This window comes from Nyctereutes procyonoides, unplaced genomic scaffold, assembly GCF_905146905.1.
Source record: "Nyctereutes procyonoides isolate TBG_1078 unplaced genomic scaffold, NYPRO_anot_genome, whole genome shotgun sequence".
NCBI lineage: Eukaryota > Metazoa > Chordata > Mammalia > Carnivora > Canidae > Nyctereutes > Nyctereutes procyonoides.
The window spans coordinates 17,060,389-17,088,098 of NW_026575146.1; the positions used below are offsets into that span (position 1 = coordinate 17,060,389).

At 37.0% G+C, this 27,710-nt stretch overlaps 1 protein-coding gene and 1 pseudogene across 2 annotated transcripts in view; one reads left to right on the plus strand and one right to left on the minus strand.

Moving 5' to 3' along the window:
• PRKN (parkin RBR E3 ubiquitin protein ligase) overlaps window positions 1–27,710 on the minus strand; it is a 1,295,055-nt gene that overhangs the window by 922,869 nt on the left and 344,476 nt on the right. The window lies entirely within an intron of this gene.
• Window positions 11,852–12,634, plus strand: LOC129499746 (fructose-bisphosphate aldolase A-like; annotated as a pseudogene).

The following is a 27,710-nucleotide window of genomic DNA, read 5'->3' on the forward strand; positions in this document are numbered from 1 at the left end:
TAAAGTACTCTACTATTTCATGATCTAACAAAAACAGAATTTAAATTATAGCCATGTACTATGAAATGGTGCCCTGCCATTCTAACCTTTCTATGCTTTGTTTCCTTCTTTTTCATCTGAATATGGAAAATAAGGGCCATCTGTATGCTGAATATTGATCAGAAGAGAAAAATATTTGAGGTATGAGTTTTACCCTGACTAGTGACTTTACATTTGCTCAGTAATAGTTACCACATCAATCATTTAATCCTGCAGTATAAGTTCTTTATTTCATAAGGAAAGTATTGTTTTTTGCTTGTTTTGTTTTTTAAGAAGAATGAGTAATTGGATTTTCTTCAGAGTTCACAAAACCCAAGAAAGAAGATATACTGAAAACTGCTTGCTTAAAAATGTCAAGGCTTTGATAGTGGTTTCCTTGATGGCTTTAATGTTTTGGTAACTCTGTGGAGTGCCTGGGTGGCTCAGTTGGTTAAGTGTCTGCCTTTGGCTGTCAATTCCAGATATGCTTGTTTAGATTAACAGGTCTAGATTAGATTGTTTAGATTAGCTTGTTTAGATTAACAGATTAACAGACACCTGGGTGGCTCAGCGGTTGAGCGTCTGCCTTCTACTCAGGGCGTCATCCCAGGGTCCTAGAATCCAGTCCCGCATCAGGCTCCCCACAGGGAGTCTGCTTCTCCCTCTGCCTATGTCTCTGCCTCTCTCTCTCTGTCATGAATAAATAAAATTTTAAAAAAAAGAAAAGAAAAAAAGAAATAGCTCATTCTGTCAAGAAGCTCCCAGTCTAGAGAAGAAAAGAGCCTAGCAAATAAAGGACTTGGCATATGTACAAGTGCTGAGCCAGCAGCAGAAACACAGGAATAAATGAATGAGTGGGGACACTGTGATAGCTCCTCTTAGAAGAAACAGAGCCTAGGAAAAGCTTCACAGAGAGGTGACAGTTGAAGTTGGCCTTGAGGAATGAGAAGACTGTGTCCATTGGAAGAGGAAGGAGGAATTAGCACAGTGGAAGGTGGAGGTACACCCCAAGCACAGAGAACAGCACAGTCAGAGGCACAGACCAGGAACTCATCCAGTCCACCTGCCCCATGAGCACAAGTTGTGTCATGGGAGCTCCACTCCCTCAACAAGGGTGTTGTTTTTTCTCTTCCACTTATTATCCAGCCTCTTATCCATAACAAATTACATTGTTAACAGGTGGTAGGACAAAGACAATTAAAAGGCCTTGGTGAAAAAGGCCAATATTTGGTAAAATGTTTTCTCTGTCAATATATATGTGTGTGTGTGGGGGGGAGACACCTGGGTGGCTCAATGGTTGAGCATCTGCCTTCAGCTCAGGGCATGATCCCAGAGTCCAGGGATTAAATCCTACATCAGGCTCCCCATGAGGAGTCTGCTTCTCCCTCTGCCTATGCCTCTGCCTCTCTCTCTCTGTATCTCTCACGAATAAATAAAGTCTTTAAAAATATGTGTGTGTGTGTTGTGTGTGTGTGAGAGAGAGAGAGAGAGAGAGAGAGAGAACATGTAAAAATCTGCCATTGTTTAATTCCTAAGTATGGAGGCTAACTCCTTTGTTATTGTCAAAATAACTAAGTGATTGCACAGACACAATCAAAAATAATGTGCTGGTTTTCCTAACGGTAAAATAACTCCAGCCTATATAAAGGTAATCTGGGAGTGAAAATAGGGGAGGGGCTGGAACAGGGTGGCCACAGCTGGCCTTTGGCCAAGGCCCAAAGGAGAAGACCTAGGTGTGAGCTCAGGTACTTACTCAAAAAAACAGCTGAAGTGGGAGGCGGTAGTTCTGATAGCTACTGGGCATATGCATATTAAGAGCTCCAATCTATTGCCTCAAACTTTTCCATAAGTATGTCTTCTTTTAAGATTACAGGAACCAAAGGAAAGGTATAAAATATAATTGACACCAATATGACCCTACCCTGGTAGAAGGGACTCTGACTGCTGAGCATCAGCCCTGACCCTGGTGATGCTTTTTATCTCCTAAGGTGATTTTAAATATTTATATTAAATTAATTTTATATATTAAATATGTCTTTATCTACTATTGTTTTATTTTTTAAGGGAATATAAGGAGAAGGAACAAACTTTTGCTCTAGGTCCTTCTCAATACTTGACAGATCATTAGAGTAACAGGGTCTCTAAAATTCAAAGGAATCAGGGGCACCTGATGGCTCAGTTCTTTAAGATTCTGATGCTTAATTTCAGCTCAGGTCATGATCTCAGAACTGTGAGATCAAATCCCATGTGGGGCTGTGCACTGAGCAGGGAAACTGCTTTAAGATTTTCTCTCTCCCTCTACCCCTCCTCCGTGCATGCATGCTCTCTAAAACTCAATCAATCAATCAATCAATCAAAGGAATAAAAAAACACTACGATGAAAAATTCAATGACTCTCTGTATTTTACATATTCTTTGGCACAATAAGATAAATCCCCTAAAGTAATTTAAATGTAATTTTAAGACTTGAGAATCTATATCAGTATAGCCAAGACAACATATGTAAAGTCACTGAATCAGAGATAATAATAGTTGGAGAAGCCCTCAAAAGCTATCTTGTCTACCTAATCAGATGCAGGAATCTTTTCTCAGTAGCTAGGCCAAGTAGACAACCAATTCCCTCTTAAACCCTTCCAATGGCAGGAACTTTACCATCTTATAACATAATCCATCCCACGGTTGAATAGTTCTGGCCCTTACAAAGGAAATCTCCATCTTCATAGCTTCTATTCTTCAATCCAAGCTCCATCCCCTGGAGTCTCAAGAACAAGTCAGCTGTTTAAAAATTAATGTGTCTTCCCATATTTTTAGTATTTATAATTCCCATATTTTAGTATTTATAATTCTTTTTTCCAGACTCTGTGATCATATTTTCATGTGATGTGGTATCCATCCAGGCCTTCTCCTCCACTCTCTCTTTGGAAGTGGTATAGTATGTATGATAAAGTCCTTTGAAATTGTAGAGTCCAGATTTGAATGGGCATTGACAATGGAAGCTAATTTTATTTATTAACACTTTTTCCTGTACCTAAAAAAATGGCTTTCTCTTATTTTATATTGGTGTAATAGCTTTTTACAAAATAAGGAAAAACAAAGAAACAATGGCTTTGAATGATACACTGGAACAGATGGATTTAACAGATGTATTCAGAACATTCCATCCTAAAACAGCAGAATACACATTCTTTTCAAGTGCACATAGAACACTCTCCAGAATAGCTCACATATTAGGACACAAAACAAGCCTCAATACACTCAAGAAGACCGATAATACCATGCATCGTTTCTGACCACAACACTATAAAATTAGAAGACAACTACAATAAAAAACTTTGGTAAGACCACCAATACATGCAGCACTTGTGTTTAACTAACATGCTATCAAACACTGAATGGGTCAACCAGGAAACAAAAGAAGAAAGAAAAAAGATACATGAAAACAAATGAAAATGAAAATACAGTGTTCCAAAAACTTTGGGATACAGCAAAGTGATTCAAAGAGGGAAGTTTACATTATACAGGCCTATCTCAAGAAGAAAAATCTCAAAAACCCAACCTAATTTTACACCTAAAAAAAAGTTTAAAAAAAGAACAAAAAAGGGAACCTAAAACTAGGAGAAGGAAGGAAATAATAAAGATTAGAGCAGAAATAAATGAAATAGAAACTAAGAAAACAATATAAGAGATCAATGAAACCAGAAGCTGGTTCTTTGCATAAAGCAATAAAATTGATAAACCTCTACACAGGTTTATCAAGAAAAAAATAAAATCGCAAATGTGAGAGGAGAAATAACAACCAACACCATAGAAATACAAATAAGTATAAGATAATTTTATGAAATATTAGATGCCAAAAAAATTGGACAATCCAGAAGAAACGGATAAATTCCTAGAAACATATAAACTAAAACAGGAAGAAACAGAAAATTAGAACAGATCAATAGCCAGCAAAGAAATTGATTAGTAATCAAAAAACATCCAACAAACAAAAATCCATAACTGGATGGCTTCACAGAGGAGTTCTACCAAACACTTAAAAAAAGAGTTAATACCTATTCTTCTCAAACTATTCCAAAAAATAAAAGAGGGAGGAAAACTACCAAATTCATTCTATGAGGCCAGCATTACACTGATACAAAATCAGATAAAGAGGAGTGTCTGGGTGGCACAGTTGGTCTGACTCTTGATTTTGGTTCAGGCTATTATCTCGGGTCATGAGATCAAGCCCTGCGTGGGGCTCTGCACTCAGTGTGAAGAGTGCTTGAGATTCTCTCTCCCTCTCCTTCTGCCTCTCCTGCTCATGCTCTTGTGCTCTCTCTTTCTCCCTAAAATAAATAAATCTTTAAAAAACAACAAAGGTACCCCTAAAAAAGAGAACTACAGTTCAATATCCCTGATGAATACAGTTGCAAACATCTTCAAGAAAATATTAGCAAACCAAATTCAGTAATACATCAAAAAAAAAATCAGTCTCCATGATGAAGTGATTTATTCCTGGGTTGCAAGGGTAGTTCGATATTCACAAATCAATCAACATGACATATCACACCAATAAGAGAAAGGATAAGAACTATATGAACATTTCAATAGATTCAGAAAAATATTTGACAAAGTACATCTGCTCATGATAAAAACCCTCAACAAAAGTTTAGAAAGAACATAACTTAACATAATAAAGGCCAAATATGAATAACCCACAGCTAATATCATCCTTAATTGGGAATAACTTAGAGTTTTTCCCCTAAGTTTAGGAAAAAAACAAGGATATCCACTCTCACCACTTTTACTCAACATAGCACTGGAAGTCCTAGCCACAGCAGTCAGACAACAACAACAATAAAAGATAAATAAAAGGCATCCAAATTGGTAAGGAAGAAGTAAAACTTTTACTGTTAGCGATGGCATGATGCTATATATTGAAAGCCTGAAAGGCTCTACCAAAAAATTGCTAAAATTGATAAAAGAATTCAGTAAAGTCAGAGGGTACAGAATGAATGTACAAAAACCTGTTGCATTTCTATAGAGCAATAACAAATAAGCTGAAAGAGAAATTGAGAAAACAATATCATTAGCTACTGCACCAAAAATAGTAAGATACCTAAGAATAAACCTAACCAAAGAGGTGAAAGACCTATACTCTGAAAATTATAAAACACTGATGAAATAAACTGAAGATGACACAAAGAAATGGAAAAACATTCCATGCTCATGGATTGTAAGAAAAAAAAATTCTTAAAATGTCTATACTATCCAAAGAAATCTACACATTTAATGCAACCCCTATCACAACACCAACAGCATTTATTCACAGAACCAGAACAAACAATCCTAAAATGTGTATGGGACCACGGAAGACCCTGAATAGCAAAAGCAATATTGAAAAAGAGAAGCAAGTCTGGAAGCATCACAATTCTGGACTTCAAATTATATTAAAAAGTTGTAGTGACCAAAGGAGTATGCTACTGGGATAAAAACAGACACACAAATCAATATAACAGAGTAGAAAACCCAGAAATGAACCCACAACTCCACAGTCAATTAATCTCTGACAAAGCAGAGAAGGATATCCAATGAGAAAAAGACAGTCTCTTCAACAAATGGTTTTGGGATAACTGGACAGCAACATGCAAAAGAATGAAACTAAATCACTCTTCTTACACCATAAACAAAAGTAAATTCAAAATGAATTAAAGATCTAAACGTGAGACATAAAACCATAAAATTCCTAGAAGATAACATAGGCGGTAACCTTTCTGACATTGACCATAACAACATTTTCTAGATATGCTCCTGGGCAAGGGAAATGAAAGCAAAAATAAACTATTGGAATTTCATCAAAATAAACAGCTTCTGCACAGCAAAGGAAACAATCAACAGAACCAAAAGGCAACCTACAGAATGGGAAAAGATATTTGCAAATGACATATCCAATAAAAGATTAATATCTAAAATATATGGAGAACTTACAAAACTCAACACCCAAAAAACAAATAATCCAATTTAAAAATGGGAAGAAGAAATGAGTAGACTTTTTTTTTTCAAAAGGAGACATATAGATGGTCACAGACATATGAAAAGACGTTCAACATCACTCATCATCAGGGAAATTAAAATCAAAATTACAATGCCATATCACTTCACACCTGTCAGAATGGCTAAAATCAATAACAGAAGAAACAACAAGGGTTTGCAAGGATGTGAAGAAAAAGGAACCCTTGTGTACTATTGATGGAAATGCAAACTGGTGCAGCCACTCTGGAAAACAGTATGCAGGTTCCCTAAAAAGTTAAAAATAGAACTATCATAGGGTCTAGCAATTACATTACTGGGTATTACCCAAAGAATGCAAAAATACTAATTAAAAGGGATACATGCACCCCTTTGTTTATAGCAGCATTACTTAAAATAGCCAAGATATGGAAGCAACCGAAGTGTCCATTGATTGAAGAATGGATAAAAAAGATGTTGTGATCTATTTATCAATGGATTATTATTCAGCTCTTTAAAAAAAAAGAATGAAATCTTGCCATTCACAAGGACATGGATAGAGCTACAGAGTATAATGCTAAGCAAAATAAGTCAGTGAAAGGCAAATGCCATATGATTTCACTCATATGTGGAATTTAAGAACCAAAGGAGCATAGGGGGGAAAGAGAGAGAGAGAGAGAGAGAGAGAGAGAGAGAAACTAAGAAACAGACTCTTAAGTCTAGAGAACAAACTCATGGTTTGTACCAGAGGGGAGGAGGATGGGGAGATGGGGTAAATAGGTGATGGGGATGAAGGAGGGCACTTGTGATGAGCATCGGGTGTAGTATGGAATAGCTGAATGAACTGGACACCTGACACGAATATTACACTGTGTTAACTATGGAATTAAAATAAAACTTAAAAAAAAACCCACAAAGAGCTTTGGCATTGTCTCTGCTAAATGTCAACCTGTTGCTTGAGCTCACAATTTCAACTGTGAAGGCTTATCTCCATTCTATTTCCTGAGCCTGTCACCCATCGAATCTGCTGTTCCTTCCATCTCAGAGTCAAGTCTGTTCTTTTCCTGTGTTTTCATACAAGCAGACAGAAAAGGTTTGAAGCACAGAAGAACTAAACAGGAGTCCTCGACATGCCACTGGAGACTTCCCTCTGTTTCAACTGTGTCATTGTATTTAAGTGAAGTTGTTGCAGGAGCTATAAATCCACCTAACTTCCTCTCCTTCTGTGAAAGACAAGAAGGGGAACAAGTGCATGCTGATTGATACACTCTCACCTGGACAACTCAAAGAAGGGCTTTCAGTCACACTTTCCACATAAAGAATGTGAGTTGTAGAGGGCATCAATATCTCATCTCAAGCCACAGAGCCAGGTGATAAGTAGGACAACTGTTGGTACAGGCTTGGGTAACCCCCAAGCCTGTGCTCCGATTCTTGGGTCCTCACTCATAGACACGTCAAGAGAAGATGCACATGGGGAAGCCAGATATTCCACTCCAGGCTTTCCTCTATCACTGTACTCACATTTAAAATTATTATTATTACACAATCCATCTTTCTATTCATCATCGCTACCCTCTCTCGGCACTCACAAACTACTACTCTAATCCTTTCACAGTTTGCCAGACATAGTGACTAAATCACCTATTGGCAGCTGCCCTGAAAACAGGAACAGTATCAATTCACGTCCACGCTCCTACTGCCCTTGTCCAACATCTGGGCATACACAAATCTCCCAGTGCCCACTCGCCTCCAGACACATATGTCTGTGGTGTTTAACAAACATATTAAGATATGCCAAACATTTCATATCTTTCTTTTAAACATTTCATATTTTGGGGCACTGGGGTGGCTCAGTGGTTCGGCTCAGGTCATGATCCTGGGTTCCTGGGATCGAGTCCCACATTGCACTCCCTGAAAGGAGCCTGCTTCTCCCTCTACTTATGTCAACGTGTCTCTCATGAATAAATAAATAAAATCTATAAATAAATAAATAAATAAATAAATAAATAAATAAAATTTCAGCTTAGTGCTCATAAAAATGCATGATCAAAATGGCACTTTCTCCAGTTACACATCATACATCAATAGTTTGAGAACTTCCAAATTTCAAGGATAAAATAAAATTTCAAAACATAAAAACAAAATGAGATGACGACTTACAAACATCATTGTATTACCAGCTTTTATTTTTACCAAATATATATTTAAAATCACCATCATTTTACATCACCAGAGGAGAACATGCACCATCCTAGAGTGAGACTGAATTCTTTAAAACAAGATAACTTTTTTAAATTGAATAAACATAGTATATAATAATTTCTTCACAGAGATCTATTTATTTATTTATTTTTTTATGGCTCACTGCTGACTTAGATAATGCCTCTTTATCCTCACCTGTAGCATAGTTAAAAGAGGGCCTGGCATCTGGTTGGCTTGCCATTCCTAAAGATGAAGAAAGCACCATGAATGGTGAATCCATGCAAGGTAAATCTAGAGTGACCAGAGTATGGGGTACTGGGACATGGGATTTTGAGTGCTAACAACAGAAACGTCCTAGATAAACTGGGATGAGCTGGTCACCGGGGCAAACTGGAAGCAAGGGCAGTGACAACCAAGGCAGGACAATCTCCAGATCTCCACGTGTGAAGTGCTGGAGTAGCAACCAGGAGTATTACATCTATTCAAAATAAGTTCTGAAGCCTGTGCATGCCTTCTTTTGATATCTAATTTGGTGTTTCCATAAAGCAACAGAGACTGTACATTAAAACTTTTTAAAAGTATAAAATGTTCATGTTACTCTATCTTCTACATTTTTTCTTCTGGAAATATGTCTCCACATACTCTCAATGCCAATTTCAGTACATGTTCTGACTACAACCAACCCCCCTCTCTCTGGATGCCTTAGGGGAATGTTTCGGTAATGGAGAGTACTGTATCCAAACAGTCTTTACAATTTTAAAAGTTAAAGCCACCCATCTGCTGCTTATGACAGTGCCAACTGCAAAGGATTGAACTGATAAAGATGCACACCATAATGCTAATTCTCTGCACGAAGGAGGAATGAAAAGTATGTGTCAAAAATCTGAACATGATTGATGCCTGCCACCTCATCAAGACTGTCTCTCACATTTAATTTCACTTGATGATTTCAGATTACACACGGAATGGGCGGCAGGTGTTTGAGATTGCCTAACTAGTACAACACTTGTTTTCAGCAAAGGTGAAGCAGGTGAATCTCTGCCTCCGAGATTCCATGAAATACAATAGACCTTGATGTGACTTAAGAAAGACTCGGGTAAGGGCGCCTGGGTGGCTCAGTCCATTAAGCAGATGACTCTTGGTTTCTCCTCAGGTCATGATCTCATGGGCTCTGCACTCAGGAGGGAATCTGCTTGAAAATTCTCTCCTTCTGCCCCTCCCCTCCCCTTCTCTCTCTTTCTCTCTCTAGAATAAGTGAATAAATCTTAAAAAAAAAAAAAAAAAAAAAAAAAAAAAAACAACTCAAGTGCTTAGCCCCACCCCCAGAGACACTGAACCCCTAAATGTAAGGTATGGCTCAAGCCACTTTCAAAGGCACTGGTAGGTCCTCAAGATGCTAAAATTTGAGAACCACTGTTCTAGTCATTGTTAAGGCATTGAATTGTTTCAATCAGTTTTAGAAAAATTTATCTACATTAACAAAAGAGTAGATCACTTGGTTTTCTCACTGGTTGAGAATGCTAAAGTTAGGTCAGAGGTTTGTAATAAGAGCAACTCTTGACTTATATGATTATTTCCGAAGCACACAATACTTTTCAAACATTACTCTTACAACTGTTATAGGTACAAATGTTTAATTAGCAAATTCTTATCTCTAAAAAGGAACCACAGATGTTGACTTGAAAATAATCTCCTTAAGCCACAAGATTGTAAACTCAACCTGGCAAACCATTTAGTATGAATTGACCTAATTAGGGAAGGGCCTTTCAAATATTCAATCAAATATTTCTATTACAAACACCACTGAAGATACCAGTTAGGAAGAGTTACCTGGTCTCCCCTACTTCTACCCAGGGTATTTGAAATTGTGTTAGTGTTTGCATAAATATTTAAAATGTTTTACCTTCAACACAACAGGTGCTAAGCACTTCATCATCTTTTCAGAGTTCAACAGATTTGGGTCCATTCTTTAGACAAATGAACTTACTTATAAAAATGTGCTATTAATGCTGCTACATTAGCATGAAATGGATAATCTTAGTTATTTTTGGACTTAATTGACATCAAGTAAATTGTGAGGGATTTGAGAAGAACAGAGGAAGGGCTGGCAGCTCCGCAGCTTCTGTCCAACACTTACACTGAGCAGCATTTCCCGCAGAGCCCCCATCCCACTGGCAGCTGTAGTACCAGCAGGTCCTGATCCATCATCATCACTCCCCGGCCCCATACTGGCTGCTGGGACACATGGGTCTATGAACAACCACCTAATACCTTAGCATTCATATAAGAAAAACACACAGGAACTGAGAGGAAATCAGGGAGAATGAACACAATCAATAGAAAATTAGACTGAAGAAATTTAAGTTAAAGGGCATGAGATTACAGACTATTTTAATGAAACATGGGTGTATTAACTCTTAGGGCAAAGTAACAGGGCACTTCTCTTGCCCGCTCTTTTTGTTTGAGATCAACTTAGTCCCTCTTCCCAGCGGGAGAGGCAACTCTGATGAGCCAGGGCCCACATCTCATTCAACCAAGCAGGGGATGCCACATGTTGCAGCAACTGCACAATTCCAACCAAGTTTTAAAGCCTTTACACAAATGTCAGGAACAACGCAGAAGTGACAACAGTTACTGTGTTAGGGAGCTGGGATGAGGTGAATTTTTTTTCTCTTGAAAACTCTCTCCTGTGTGGTTAGATCACTGCATTTACAATTCAAATTGGAATGAATTTTAAAAGCTTACACTAAAAAAGTAAATGTTTGAACAGGTAATAAATGCACATGGTACAAAAATTCACAAGGTAAATAAATACACAATAAAATGTTTTTCCCTATCTTTGTACCTCTGGTCACTTTATCCTCTTCCCCAGAAGCAAATTAAAAAAAAAAAAAAAAAAAAACTTTTGTGAAAAAGTTTTTGTGAAACTTTTAAATTAATGGTGGAGTGGTTTTTAAAAGCAATTAAATTAAAAAAAAAACATGAAGCTTCTTGAATCTTGAAACTACAGTGTTTGGGATTATAAAAATGTGCTTACGAGCCACCTGGGTGGCTCAGTTGGTTAAGCATCTGACTCTTGATTTCAATTCAGGTCATGCTCTCAGGGTGTTGGGATCCACACTGGGCGTGAAGCCTGTTTACAGTTCTGTCTTAACCCCTCCGCACCATTCTCTCTCCCTCTCGAGAAAAAAAAAAAAAAAAACAACAACTGCATAATTGACAGAGAATTTTGATACTATTAGTAGTGAAGTTTTATAATACACATCGTACCACTTCTGCTTAACAAAATACTGCCATGCAAAAATGTTTTATTAATGTATTACATAATGCATTTATACTTCATTATAATTACTATAAATGCATTTTTAAGCCTTTTAAGGCTTCAAGAAGATAAATCTAAAACTTATTTTCAGTATAAATTTTGAGCATGCCAAGGGGATGAGGGCTTATATGTTATAAATAACAATGAATGGGGAGAACGATTTGTACAAAAGGAAAGTAAGGATTTGTCCCTGACTTCCAGATTCTTACAATCTTCTTGGAGAGACAAATATCAATACACAACCATAACAGGAGAAAATAGGCTAATAGCAAAATCTCGAACTAATTAATGATTTCTATAATTCTATAGTATTTCATGTGAATGGCAAAAGTCATTGCCAAGTGGCGCTGTGTGCTGAAAATTGGGGAACACTCCCCTCAGCCCTTGCCATCATAGAAAATGTCAACGTTCTGGCCTGTTATGCCAGCATCTGCCAGCAGAATGGCATCATGCCCATTATGGAATCTGAGATCCTCCCTGATGGAGACTATGACTTGAAGCGCTGTCAGTATGTAACCAAGAAGGTGCTGGCTGCTGTCTTCAAGGCTCTGAGTGACCACCACATCTACCTGGAAGGCACTTTGCTGAAGCCCAATATGATAACCCTAGGCCATGCCTGCACCCATAAATATTCTCATGAGGAAATTGCCATGGCAACTGTCACAGCACTGCACCACACAGTGCCCCCCGCTGTTACTGGGATAACCTTCCTATCAGGAGGCCAGAGTGAGGAGGAGGCATCCATCAACCTCAATGCCATCAACAAGTGCCCCCTGCTGAAGCCATGGGCCCTGACCTTCTCCTATGGCCGAGCCCTACAGGCTTCTGCCCTGAAGGCCTGGGGTGGAAAGAAGGAGAACTTGAAGGCTGCCCAGGAGGGGTAGATCAAGCGAGCCCTGGCCAACAGCCTCACCTGTTAAGGAAAGTACACCCCAAGTGGTCAGGCCGGGGCTGCAGCCAGTGAGTCCCTCTTCATCTCTAACCATGCCTACTAAGCAGAGGTGTTCTAAGGCTGCCCCCTCAACACTCCAGGCCCTGCCCTCTCCCACACTCACTCTTGAAGAGAGGGCCTCACCTGGGGCTCTAGGCTGCTCTTTCCCATCACTTTGGCCTCCCACATGACATTGGTATGTGGTGTTGTCTGTATATGCTAACTCCATTGCTCTTTCCAGCCCACTGCCATTAAACAACTATTTAAGGAGGAAAAAAAAAAGTCAGAAGAGCTCACTAATTCTGTATTTTTTACTCAAATTATTCATACTTCCTCTATTTTAAATAATTTGGATAAAATACCCTAACAGGAACTCTGTCTTGATGAGTAAACTTATTCAACTTTATTCGAAAGTTTATTGTTCCGATAATTGGTTGGAAAAAGTTGACTTTTTAAAGGTTTGTGAGTAAAAAAGATACAGTCAAACCAAAATGAAATTCTTCCAGAATAGGATTCCCCATTAAAAATTAACAGATATCTGACAGAGTCATCTCTGAAAATGGTTATACAATTTAACTATATAGTTCTGTAGTACAAAACCATTCCTAATGTCATCTCTACCATTGAAAGTCAAATGTTCTTCTAAATCTAAGTAATAATTGAATTAACATTGTGGAAGAATTGATTTTTTATTTTATTTTATTTTTTTTAATAAAACACTGCTTTGAAACCTGACTAATCTGGAAACTTGTTCAGCAGATCTTACATAACTATGCATATATAAATAAAACCTTTTTGTGAGTAACTACTTATGTTCTTCAGTTCTGTGTCAGTCCCTATGGTAGAAAGAGGCAAAGGTGGGCAAGAATTTTCAAATATTACAACTGATACCGAATACACTTTCTATCATGTTTCTAAGCTCATTTGAAGATGGTCAAAGTTTTCCACTCTAACATAATCCCAATATAATTTTCCACAATTAAACTGAGAAATGCTGATAATACTTAAAAACAAAACAAAGAGAAAACCCTGGTGTTTGAACAGAACTCTGAACATGGTATTGATGCACGAATTAGCTCCAGGCACAAAGTGAAGTATTTTACATAAGGTATCTCATGTCTTCTCCATAATTGAATAAGGTTCCTTTATTTGTACATCTTAGAACTAAAAAGGATTAATTCATCAGTAATTAAGGTAACTTGCTAAGCTTAAATGGCTAGAAAGTGGTGGACTTAGGTGAACATTAATTAATTAACTGGCTCGACAAACAATTAAGTGTTCACTATGTGCCAGGGACTTTGCTAGAGAGAGAAGCAGTGTTCACTCATGTGCTCAGTGACTCTGAGGATAGATTTAAACCACTGCTTCTCCATGCTATTTGATGATATCATTTGCTGCATGACACAACAAAGAAATGAGATTGATGGGACTTGTCAAATCCAATAATGGTGATGACTTTTTAAATGTTACTAATGGTCATTTTTGGTTTCTGATCCTCAAGAAAATACATTTAACTGTTACAGAAATTTTTGTCTTAGTTTTTTTTTAATTAATTAATTAATTAATTAATTAATTTATTTATTTATTTATGATAGTCACACAGAGAGAGAGAGAGAGAGGCAGAGACACAGGCAGAGGGAGAAGCAGGCTCCATGCACCGGGAGCCCGACGTGGGATGCGATCCCGGGTCTCCAGGATCGTGCCCTGGGCCAAAGGCAGGCGCCAAACCGCTGCGCCACCCAGGGATCCCCTTGTCTTAGTTTTAATTTCCAAACACAAAATTGATGGGATAAAAAAAAGTTCATTTTTTCATTTCATAAAATGTTATTCTTAGGTTTCTCTTTTTTTTTTAATTTTTATTTATCTATGATAGTCACACAGAGAGAGAGAGAGAGAGAGAGAGAGAGAGAGAGAGAGAGAGAGGCAGAGACACAGGCAGAGGGAGAAGCAGGCTCCATGCACCAGGAGCCCGACGTGGGATTTGATCCCGGGTCTCCAGGATCGCGCCCTGGGCCAAAGGCAGGCGCCAAACCGCTGTGCCACCCAGGGATCCCTTAGGTTTCTCTTTTTAGTGTCACAGTATATGACATAATCATGTGTGGTTCTTCCTTTAGTACCACAGCAAAAACCACCTGTCATAACCTCTTATGGGAATAGTAGAGTTGCACTGTTATTCTGGTTTCCCAAACACCAAAAAAAAAAAAAAAAAAAAAAAAGAGTAGGAAGTATAACGACAGAGAACCTAGCAGCATTACTGGTGGATCAGGTGATGTATGTATATTGAAATCTGACACTAGGTAAGGTTTCTTAAGGCTTCCTTACATTTGATCAATTAGCATATAATTTTGTGAATATGGACTTAATAGTAAGTATAAGACATGAATTATTTGTGTGCATTCATTTTCATGGAAAGTGTGTTTGTGTGTGTATGTGTGTGTAAAACAGACACTGTTAGAGTAGAATATAATATTGTTAGACATATGCAAAATTGAGACTGTTGACATTTTAGGAAGCCTAAGTAATCTGTAGAGCAGATGCAAGGCTAATATAAAGCTTCTGCTATTAAAATCAATGCATCAAGATCTGTTATTTATGAAATATGTCCATGGAGAACTACTGTAGAGATGTTACCCATAAACAACACAAGAAAAGGAAGGCTATATGATAAAATTATTAAAAACCTGGTCTTCTGGTCACTCATGCTTCTGGCAACTTTACAACTCAGTTATGAGTCAGAACTGTGCTGAAGTGAATTCCTCTGCCAGTTGAGCCATCTGCTGCTGTCTCACAAATGGAATAACAGTCTAAAAGGAAAGTTTGTTTTGAGGTGCCATTCCCATATGCATACAATCCACAAACTGCCACATATAACTGTGGTTCAGCATTACACCAAGCAAGATTTCATTTTTTTGGAAGAGCATATTGCACAGGATTTTCTGGAAATGCTCCCAATATTAGCTACATGTCACATTTGCATTGAAACATACGGTCTTCAATGTGCAATCTCAAATCATCTACAGAGACTTTGCAATCAAAGGTTCCCTGTTTTACCTTCCTTTTATGAGTCAATTTTCACTTAGCGAATTATCGCACTGGTGATTTGGAGGCATTATCTTAATTCCTAACGTAAATTTATTTTCAGCAGATGTGGTTCTGTGAATAACATAAAAGCAAATGACACCTTATTAGTTATTAGCTGAAATTATGCCAAGGGGTGGTAGGTTTTAGATGCTAGAGCAGAGGAACAGAACCAAGCACATCATCCACCCCTGTCCTCTACCCTGAGGAAGGAGAGGCCATGGCTCTTGAACATTTCGAGAGCCAAGAGGAAAGTGATCTCTCTTTGATGACCTCCATACCCCAGTGCTCAGACATATGCCACCCTATCTTTGAAGCAGCCTTGCTCCGCAGAAAATTGGTTCTGAGGATAGCAGGGTGAAGGAAAGTATCTAAAATGATGTCCCAGAGGATTGTTTTTGTTCCTTTACAATGGATGAAGCTTCAGGGAACTTGAGCACAGTGAGTTCATCAAGTATAAGCACAAGTAAGTGAGGTTGGATTGGTTTTGGTTTGAGCGGTCATTGAAACATGACAGAGATAGAAGGTAGGGAAGGATTTCACAGGGTTTTAACAAAATTCATCCATGGTAATCAGCCTTTATACGTATCTCAGGTGAATTATTTCAGTAAAATTTTAAACACAAAATGGACATTGGAAGGTAAATAATTTCCTTGAACAAAACTACAGTTCCTTTGGGAACCAAAGAAGCTGTTCAGAAACCTCACTGGCCACAGCTCTCACACCCCTGAGTTCAATGAAACAATCCCCAGGCTCCAGGGCCTTCCATCCCAGACTCAGAGACAAAGAGGCCAAACTCATATGACTCAGAACACAACAAAATTCCCCCTCACATATCACTCCTTCTTCCTCCTGTCCGCTACTGAGGAAACAGATAAATCATTGCCTTTTCTTTCTGGCAGCAAAACTGGTCATTTCCAGAAAAATAGCAGATGTTGGCTACACATAAAAAGCTGCCTAGGTGGAGGCTTGAACTTCGATGGCTCACTCAAAGCAAAAAAAATTAAGAAAACCACAATGTACTCTGCAGTGGGAGAAAACAAACTGATTATAGCAACAAGTACCTGTCCCTTCCAAGTAATGAGATAATGAGTCAGCTTGCTGATTGCACATTGTGGCTACTGAATGCATTCTGAGATGGTTAAGAAAAGGACTGATTGCTCATAATTGATGGTATATCTCTCCATTTACCAAAGGCTTATTTAACCTCTAGCAATAAAGTTTTGTCAAGTTATTCACAGAGGTCTTATAAATCTCTTGTTGGATATAAAGGTTCGATTTGTTTTTGATGTATGCAATTATAAATGGTAACTTAGAAAAAACACATTTTCTGACTATCTGTCGCTAGCAAATAGAAATGCAGAAATGCAATTGATTTCTGTATGTTGAATTTTCATACAAAAAGTTACAAATTCTCTAATGAATTTGCTTGACGTAATTGTATATTGTTTTGGGCTCTCTACATAGGTAGTCACATCAGTCAGCCATGAACAGAGACAACTGTGTTTAATTCTATACAACCATGATACCTTTGTTCTTTTTCAAGCCTTATTATACTTTTTTTGCCTTATTATACTTTATATACTGTTTATAGTATAGTTGTGATTTTTCTCAGTCTTAAAGGATAACTACTTTGTCATATTTGTATGTTTTATTAAATAGATACTTATTCATTATATTAAAATGCTCTTTTATTTGTAGTTTGATTAAGTTCTTAAGAATAAATGTATGTTTAATCTTGTTAAATAGTTTTTCAACATCTATGAGATCATATAATTGTGTTCTTCCGTTAATACAATGAATTACTTTATTGATGAAGTCATGTTAATCCAAACAAGCATATCTGGAATTAAAATGATTAGGTCATGATAGTTTATCCCTCATGTCTCCTCCTAATTTGGTTACCTACTATTTTATTTAAGACCTTTGTAATAGTGGTCATAAATGATACTGACCTATATTTCTATTTTTTTGCTAACTTTATTAATTTTAGTAAGTAAGGTAATCAAAATACCCATTGGAGAATAATGTCCCTTTTCAGTATTGAGCAAAATATGTATTCTTTTGAGGAAATATTTGGATAGGAATTAGTTCCTCAAATGTTTGGTAAAACTCACTCATGCCTAGAAACTATCTAGGCCTGATGTTTCTTAATGGGAATATTTCTAATTAGAGATTGAATTTCTTTATTAGAGCATTAAAATTTATCAGATCAGTCTTGGTAAGTTATATTTTTCTTAATAACCATCCATTTCATACAAGTTTGCAGATTTACTAAATGAAATAGGTTATATACCCTCTGACATCATTTTGATTCCTAAATTAGTTCAGTTGTACACATTTTTCTATTCCTAATATTATTTATTTGTGACTTGACCAGTCTTTTCTGAATCAGTCTTGTAAGGCATTTATCAATTTTCTTTCTTTTAAAAAAACCAATCAGCAGCTTTCCTTCTTACCTTTTTTTCACCTTTGTTTCCTTCAGAAATCTCTGACTTTTGTCTTTACTATCTTATTTATTCTATTGTGTTAGTTCTGTTGTTTTCTTCTGATATGTTGGATGCTTAGCTCTCTAAGTTTTCTGCCTCTGTTCTTTTTCTAACTAAAAACCTTTTGGCTACAATTTTCTTTGAAGAACCATTATAAACACACACCTGGGAATTTTAATGCGTAGGACTTTTTTCTTTCTATTATTGTTCTATTCTGGTTTTCTTTGTGGTTTCTTCTTTGACCTATTAGATACTTAGAAGTTTCTTTTTTTTAATATTTCATTTATTTATTCATGAGAGTAAGAGAGAGAGAGAGAGAGAGAGGCAGAGACACAGGCAGAGGGAGAAGCAGGCCCCATGGAGAGAGCCCGACGTGGGACTCAATCCCAGGACCCCAGGACCACATCCTGGGCCAAAGGCAGGCACTAAACCACTGAGCCACCCAGGGATCCCCTATTTAGAAGTTTCTTAATACTCAAACACAGATTGCCTAGTTATCATATTATCAGTATAATACTGATTATCATAGAAATTAATATTTCTAACTTAGCTGCATTGTATTCAGAGAAAATAAACTTTGTTAAATCTTACTTTATTGCTCAAATGTGATAATTTTTTATAAATATATCTATATGTTTTAAAAATGCATTTTTTTAGTTCTTGATTTATATGTGTCAAAACAGCACTTGCTAATTTTATTGCTTATATTTTACCTATGGCATCCTCTCATCTTATTGAGATAGTTGGGTTAGGCAACCTCCCATTATATTGTTCAAATGATCTATTTTTTCTTTTAAATAGAAGTTTTAGTCCATTATCATTTTTGGTAATTATTTGACTTGAAACAGTGGTTTGCAAGATACTGGCTATCAAGCTTTAAGACAACAGTGGTCTCTCAGAGAGAGAAACAAATGAGGTGAGCCCTTTCATTACTCCAGCTTACTGCCTCTAGAGAGTTTCTAGACTGGGGTTCAGGGAGGGAGACCCAAGCAAAACCTGAAGAATTCCCTAAATGCCCAAGATGGAGCTGTAGTTCAGGAAGACCAAGGCAGCTGGAATCTGCATGGCAAAGTGCTGGAAAATATCAGAGTCCCCCTCAGATATTCAGCTTATGTACATCAGGAAGCTAACTGAGACACTGAAAAGAATTTGAAAGGACTGAGATAACAGGGCCAAGAATAGTGCCCATAGGGATCCCTGGGTGGTGCAGCGGTTTGGCGCCTGCCTTTGGCTCAGGGCGTGATCCTGGAGACCCGGGATCGAATCCCATATCGGGCTCCCAGTGCATGGAGCCTGCTTCTCCCTCTGCCTGTGTCTCTGCCTCTCTCTCTCTCTGTGACTATCATAAATAAATAATAAAATTTAAAAAAAATTAAAAAAAAAAAAAAAAGAATAGTGCCCATCCCCACCAGCCACACTGGAAAACATCCTGATTGACATACATGGCATTGGGAAGAACATGTACCAGTGCCCTGCCTCACTGGGGGGACGATGAGCCCTGGCCTAAGTGATTCTCTGGTCTTGCCTAACAATTTGACCTGGAAGGGTCAAACTATTCCCAAGTAACATATCTGTGTCCCAGAACGAAGCTCAAAAATATTTACAGAAAAACAAAAATATCCCAGCACTAAACATGTAAATGGCAATATCTTACATCCAATTAAAAATTAGCAGGCATTCAAAAAAGAAACAGAAAAAGAAAACCCATAATGAGAGGAAAAAAGTCAGTCAATATAAACTGATTCAGATTAATATAGGCAAAAACATTAAAAGATATATTATAACTGTACTCCATATGCTCAGTATTTTAAGACACAGAACATGTTAAAAATCAAAACAAAAACCTAAATTCTAGAGTTGAAAATTACAGAATGTGAGATAAAAAGAGAAGAATATACTGAATACAATTAAGGGTAGAAGAAAAGAAGTACACGATCTAAAGATATCGTAATAGGAACTCTCCAAAATGAAAGCTACAGAGATAAAATGGAATCAAAAATAAAATAAAATATAAAATAAAATAACCAAAAGAAGGCAAACAGGAAAAGTGGGAGGAAAAAAGAAACAAATATAAATCAATTCCCAAAGGAAAAAATTTTTTTGATAAATGCTTGTATTTAAAAGAAGACTCAAATCAATGGCATTTTTAAAAATGACAAGCTAAATTAAAAAAAAAAACAAATTAATCCAAAGTAAGTAGATTATAGCAGAAATCAAAGATATAAAATGGGGACTGGCATACTTTTTTTGTAAAGGGCCAGATAATAAGTATTTCAGGGTTTGTGAATATCATATGATCTCTGTTGCATATTCTTTTTCTTATTTTTTTACAATCCTTTAAAAATACAAAAATCATTTGTAGATAGAAGGCCTTACAAAAATACAGCTGGATTTGTCTATCAGCTGTAATTTGCTCCACAAATAATATATAAAGCAGAAAAACAACAGTGAAAAATGACTAAAACAAAAAGCTGATTCTTTGAGATCAATAAAATAGATAAACCTCTAGCCAGAGAGAAGACATAAATTACAGAATCACCAATGACAGAGGTGACATCACTATAGACATGCAGATATTAAAATGATAATAAAGAAATACTATGGTCAGTTTTATGCCAGTAAATTTGAGAACTTATATGAAATGGGGAAATTCCTTTAAAGATGGTCTACTAAAGCTCAGTCAAGAAGAAAGAAATAATCTGAGTGGATCTATTACAATTTACTGAAGAAACTGAATTTGTAGTTAAAACCTTCAAGTGAATTCTACTAAACATTTAGGAAAAAACTAATATTGATTCTAAACAAACTTCTCTAGAAAAGTGAAAAGGAATGACTACTTTCCAACTCATCAGTGAAGCCAGCATTGCTATACTACTAAAACCAGATAAAAACATTAAAAGAAAACTACAAACTAATACTGCTATTAACCACAAATACAAGTAATAAAATATTAGCAAATGTTCAGAAATTAGGAACAAACGGTTTATAAACTCTACAATATATATATATATATAGAAAGGATAATTTGACCAATTAGAGTTTATCCCAGTAATGCTGGTTTGATTTTACATTTAAAAAAAAAATCACACATTGTACTAACCATATTAACAAACTAAAAGGAAATAAAACCAAGATTATATTAATACACATAAAAAGTATTTGACAAATATCTAATATCTACTTCTAATAAAAACTCAGCAAATTAAATTTGTAGGAGTTCTAGGAAGTTCTTTAACCTGATAATAGCATTTACAAAAAACCTACAGCTAACACCATAGTTAATGGTGAAAGACTGAAGGCTTCCTTCCCAAAAACAGAAACACTGTGAGGATTTCTACTCTTGACACTTCTGCTCAACACTGTATTGATGCTTGTAGCCAATGCAATAAGTGAAAATAAAGAAATAAAAGACATCCAGATTGGAAAGGAAGAAGAAAAACCATTATTTATTCAAAGACTACATGATTGCTATGTACAAAATCCTATGAAATCTATAGAAAGCTATTAGAAGTAGTGATTTTAGCAAAGTTGGTAGATACAAGCACAATATATAAAATTAATTGTTTTATATGCTATAAACAGCTGGAGATTGAAATTTTAAAATATTATTTACTGTATCATTATAAATATGAAATACTTGAAACAAATGTGACAAAAGGTAGGAAAGACAGGTACATTAAAACTAAAAAAAAAAAATTGCTGAGAGAAAATAACGATGACTCAAATAAAGGAAAAGGGATATTGTGTTTATGGATTAGGAGACTCCATATTGTTAAATGTCAATTCTCTCCAAGTAGATCTATTGATTCATTGCAATCCTGATCTATTTCACTGCAGGATCAACCAATTGGTTGATTTTAGAACTGACAAAATGAGTCTAAAATTCACATGGCAATACAAATGACCTAGAATATTTATTTATTTATTTATTATTTATTTATTTATTTATTATCTATCTATCTATCTATTTATTTATTTATTTATTTTAAGATTTTATTTATTCATGACAGACAGAGAGAAAGGCAGAGACACAGGCAGAGGGAGAAGCAGGCTCCATGCAGGGAGCCCCACGTGGGACTCGATCCCGGGTCTCCAGGGTCACGCCCTGGGCTGAAGGCAGCACTAAACCACTGGGCCACTGGGGCTGCCCTGACCTAGAATATTTAAAACAAAGTTAGAGGGATGCCTGGGTGGCTCAGTGGTTTACTGCCTGCCTTCGACCCAGGGCGTGACCCTGGAGACCAGGGATCGAGTCCCACGTCGGGCTCCCTGCGTAAAGCTTGCTTCTCCCTCTGCCTATGTCTCTGTCTCTCTCTCTGTGTCTCTCATGAATAAATAAATAGAATCTTTAAAATAAAAAAAAAATAAATAAAACAAAGTTAGAAAGCTCACATTACCTGATTTCAAGAGCAATCAAGCTATAGGAATAAAACAAGTGTGTTACTGGTATAAAGAGAGACAAACAGACTAACAGAAATGAAGAATCCAGAAATAAACATAAACATGGGTAACTAACTGATCTTGACAAAGAAGCAGAGGCAGTTCAGTGGAGAATAGATAGGTTTTCAGGGGTTTTCCCAAGATATCATGCTGAACCAACTGGAAATCCATATGCAAAAAAAGAACTTCAATTCTTACCTCAAACCACATGCAAAAATCAACACACAATTCATGATAGTCCTAAATGTAAAAGCTAAAGCTATATAATTTCTGAAAGAAAACAGAATATCTTTAAGACTTTGGATTAAGAAAATATTCTCTAGGGCAGCCCAGGTGGCTCAGCAGTTTAGTGCCGCCTTCAGCCCAGGGCCTGATCCTGGAGACCCGGGATCAAGTCCCACGTCGGGCTCCCTGCATGGAGCCTGCTTCTCCCTCTGCCTATATCTCTGCCTCTCTCTCTCTCTCTCTCTCATGAATAAATAAATAAAATCTTAAAAAAAAGAAATATTCTCTAGCTATGGTCCTAAAAGCATGACCATTAAAAAAAATTACAATTACATCATTTTTTTAAGTTTATACTTAATGAACAACACTGTTAGTACATACATACACACTCAAAACTCAAGGGTGAAAAAAAACAAAAATAGTAAAAAGTAGGCAAATGATTTGGTCAGACACTGCATCCAAAAATATGTAGACAGCAAATAAGTACATAAGAAGATGTTCAACATCATTATCTATAAGGAAAATGCAAGGTAGAAACGACAATAGCATTACAGAATGGCTAAAATTAAAAAGCTGACCAAAATAAATGCTGACAAAAAGGTAAAACAACTGAACTCTTCTATACTGCTGTGATGTAAAATGTTACAACCACCTTAGAAAACAATTTCAGTTTCTTAAATATTTAAACATACAGTTAATCATATAAGATCATTTCACAGGCAGCCTGGGTGGCTCAGTTGTTTAACACCTCCCTTCAGCTCAGGGCGTGATCCTGGAGTCCCAGGTTTGAGTCCCACATCAGGCTCCCTGCATGGAGCCTGCTTTCTCCCTCTGCCTGTGTCTCTGCCTCTCAATCTCCCTCTCTCTCTCTCTCTCTCTCATGAATAAATAAATAAAATCTTTAAAAGAAAAAAAAAAGTTCATTTCACACCCAGATATTTACACAAGAGAGAAAAAAAATACTACACAAAGATTTCTATTAGGATGTCCACAGCAACTTTCTGTATATTGGTCAAAACTTGTAAACAACCCAAATGTTTACCAACAGGAGAATGAATAAACAAAGTGTGGCACATTCATGCAATGAAATATATGTAAGCACTAAAAAGGAAGAAATAGTAATATAAGCTATAACATGAAGGAATCTCAAAATGATTATAGTGGATTGAAAGAATTCAAGCAAAAAGAATATACTTTATGGTTATATATATATGTGTTTATATATTATATTATTATATTATAATTATATATTAGAATATATATATATATATATATATATATATATATAATGTTCTAGAAAATGGAAAAGTAACCTATAGTGACAGAAGGCAAATCAGTGTTTGGGCATAACTGCAGAGTGGGGGTGGTAGGAGAGCTGAGAGGGGGTATTATGAGGAAGCTGAGGAAAGTTTGGGGATGATGGATATGTTCATTATCTTGAAAGTGGTAATGGTTTATTTTATACAAATTGTACCAGAATAAAATTGTCAAAAATTCTTTCTCTTTTTTTTAAGATTTTATTATTTATTCATAAGACACACACACACAGAGAGAGAGAGAGAGAGAGACAGAGACACAGGCAGAGGGAGAAGCTGGCTCCATGCAGGGAGCCCAATGTGGGACTTGATTGCAGACTCCAGGATCATGCCCCAGGCCAAAGGCAAGCACTAACTGCTAAGCCATCCAGGGATCCCATAAAAATGATTATTTCTATGGGATTTTTTCATTCTCCTCTTCTCCTCCTTATCCTTTCCCTGGTCGTGATTATTGCCAGGCAGTAAAATCCACTAGAACTAAATTAGTAACTCCCTAAATTGACAGGACCAAGGGCAATAAATTTCTCATGGTCTCTATATTCTTAGGAAGTTGCATATAAAGTTAACTTTTAATAAATTAACTATATTTTGCCATTGTCTCCATGGTCTATGTGGTGGGAGAGTGTTTACATTTCATTTTTGTTTCTGCAACATAAAATCACTAAAGCAAACACAAGCTACTGGAATATTTCATCTGGCTATAGCCCGTAGCCAGAAGCCAGTCTGAAATGGACCAACTCATGGAGCACCTAAAGTCTTGTCTTTCTACATAATAAATTCTTGGAGGGAGCGCAGGTGGCTCAGCGGTTTAGCGCCGCCTTCGGCCCAGGACCTGATCCTGGAGATCTGGGATCAAGTCCCATGTCAGGCTCCCTGCAGGGAGCCTGCTTCTCCCTCTGCCTTTGTCTCTGCCTGTGTGTGTGTGTGTGTGTGTGTGTGTGTGTGTGTGTGTCTCATGAATAAATAAAATCTTTAAAAAAAAATTCTTGGATAGTAATGTCCATGGCTGGCCCAGGGTTTTATTTCAAATTTAGTTGCTAAAAATGCAGCAGGGATATTTAAAAGATTTCCGAGTGTCATTAGGATCACATAGGTGATTTGACATTGAAAAAGAATTAACAAAAGTTTCACAGTGATTTTTCAAGTCTAGGGAAAGCTTCACTGATCACTAAATTTGCTGATTTTTTTAGTGGGGTAAAAATAAATGAGAAAATCAAGGAATTTTTCCCAGCCACTTTTCAGCTGCATTTAACATTAAATGGCAAAGCAAGAGTCCAAAAATAATGTGAATCAACCCCACCGACACGAGAGTCTACTTCTTATAACACACCCCACTGGGTGGACAAAAATGAAAAGAGAGGTGTGGTAGTGACACATTAGAACTCCGGCATCAGGACAGCGTGATTCTAAAGTATTTGAGACTGCAAACTTTACAAACAGCACATCATAGATCTTTCAACACGCACAACTCCCAGTGACTTTGCATGGATGGGCCTAGCTGAAAAGCCCTGCACCCCCAGGTAACCTGCAGAGCACTGAGAACCACAGCTAGTCTCCGAAACAAGCTTTCAGGTAGGCAGTGGGCAGAAAGACAAAGGTAGATCACAGAGGAAGTAGCCACAGGAAACAAGGTGGACTTCTCTTTTCCTTTATCGATGACAGAAAGGCCTCTTCTTCAAGCCTTCTTGACCCATTTATCTTTGTACACTGCTAAAGAAGCTAATGACTTCTCTACTCACACTGCCATTTCTATTTTTTTTTTTTTATTTTTATTTTTTTGCAGGAAAAATAATTTATTTATTTTATTTTATTTTTTTATAATTAATTTTTATTGGTGTTCAATTTACCAACATACAGAATGACACCCAGTGCTCATCCGTCAAGTGTCTCCCCGTCCATGCCCTCACTCCATTTCACCCCACCCCCCGCCCTCCTCCCCTTCACCACCCCCTATTCATTCCAAGTTAGGAGTCTTTATTATCTGTCCCCCTTTCTGATATATCCCACACATTCTTCTCCTTCCTATATCCCCTCACTATTATTCATATTCCCCAAATGAATGAGAACATACACTGTTTGTCCTTCTCTGATTGACTTACTTCACTCAGCATAATACCCTCCAGTTCCATCCACGTTGAAGCAAATGGTGGGTATTTGTCGTTTCTAATGGCTGAGTAATATTCCATTGTATACATAGACCACATCTTCTTTATCCATTCATCTTTCGATGGGCACCGAGGCTCCTTCCACAGTTTGGCTATTGTGGACATTGCTGCTATAAACATCGGGGTGCAGGTGTCCCGGCGTTTCATTGCATCTGAATCTTTGGGGTAAATCCCTAACAGTGCAATTGCTGGGTCGTAGGGCAGGTCTATTTTTAATTCTTTGAGGAACCTCCACACATTTTTCCAGAGTGGCTGCACCAGTTCACATTCCCACCAACAGTGTAAGAGGGTTCCCTTTTCTCCGCACCCTCTCCAACATTTGTTGTTTCCTGCCTTGTTAATTTTCCCCATTCTCACTGGTGTGAGGTGGTATCTCATTGTGGTTTTGATTTGTATTTCCCTGATGGCAAGTGATGCAGAGCATTTTCTCATGTGCATGTTGGCCATGTTTATGTCTTCCTCTGTGAGATTTCTCTTCATGTCTTTTGCCCATTTCATGATTGGATTGTTTGTTTCTTTGGTGTTGAGTTTAATAAGTTCTTTATAGATTTTGGAAACTAGCCCTTTATCTGATATGTTATTTGCAAATATCTTCTCCCATTCTGTAGGTTGTCTTTGAGTTTTGTTGACTGTATCCTTTGCTGTGCAAAAGCTTCTTATCTTGATGAAGTCCCAATAGTTCATTTTTGCTTTTGTTTCTTTTGCTTTCGTGGATGTATCTTGCAAGAAGTTACTGTGGCCAAGTTCAAAAAGGTGTTGCCTGTGTTCTCCTCTAGGATTTTGATGGAGTCTTGTCTCACATTTAAATCTTACATCCATTTTGAGTTTATCTTTGTGTATGGTGCAAGAGAGTGGTCTAGTTTCATTCTTCTGCATGTGGATGACCAATTTTCCCAGCACCATTTATTGAAGAGACTGTCTTTCTTCCAGTGGATCGTCTTTCCTCCTTTGTCGAATATTAGTTGACCATAAAGTTCAGGGTCCATTTCTGGGTTCTCTATTCTGTTCCATTGGTCTATGTGTCTGTTTTTGTGCCAGTACCACACTGTCTTGATGACCACAGCTTTGTAGTACAACCTGAAATCTGGCATTGTGATGCCCCCAGATATGGTTTTCTTTTGTAAAATTCCCCTGGCTATTCAGGGTCTTTTCTGATTCCACACAAATCTTAAAATAATTTGTTCTAAGTCTCTGAAGAAAGTCCATGGTATTTTGATAGGGATTGCATTATACGTGTAAATTGCCCTGGGTAACATTGACATTTTCACAATATTAATTCTGCCAATCCATGAGCATGGAATATTTTTCCATCTCTTTGTGTCTTCCTCAATTTCTTTCAGAAGTGTTCTATGGTTTTTAGGGTATAGATCCTTTACCTCTTTGGTTAGGTTTATTCCTAGGTATCTTATGCTTTTGGGTGCAATTGTAAATGGGATTGACTCCTTAATTTCTCTTTCTTCAGTCTCATTGTTAGTGTATAGAAATGCCACTGACTTCTGGGCATTGATTTTGTATCCTGCCATGCTACCAAATTGC